This window comes from Mandrillus leucophaeus, unplaced genomic scaffold (assembly GCF_000951045.1).
Source record: "Mandrillus leucophaeus isolate KB7577 unplaced genomic scaffold, Mleu.le_1.0 Scaffold163, whole genome shotgun sequence".
NCBI lineage: Eukaryota > Metazoa > Chordata > Mammalia > Primates > Cercopithecidae > Mandrillus > Mandrillus leucophaeus.
The window spans coordinates 2,575,896-2,576,280 of NW_012101621.1; positions in this window are offsets into that span (position 1 = coordinate 2,575,896).

The following is a 385-nucleotide window of genomic DNA, read 5'->3' on the forward strand; positions in this document are numbered from 1 at the left end:
TTAGAGAGGATGAGAGGATTGCTAGACCAGAGCAAATCACTCTCAGTGTGGAAGAATTATTTTAAGTTCTTAGTCCAAATCATTGATCGGCACTTCTTTTTTTTTCTTTTTTTGAGACAGTTCTCTGTGTCACACAGCCTGGAGTGCGATGGCATGATCTCAGCTCACTGCAACATCTGCCTCTCCGGTTTAAGCAATTCTCATGCCTCAGCCTCCGAGTAGCTGGGATTACAGGCATGTGCTAACATGCCTGGCTAATTTTTGTATTTTTAGTGGAGACGGGGTTTCACCGTGTTGGCCAGGCTGATCTTGAACTCCTGGCCTCAACTGATCTGCCCGCCTTGGTCTCCCAAAGTGTTGGGATTACAAGCATAAGCCACCACAC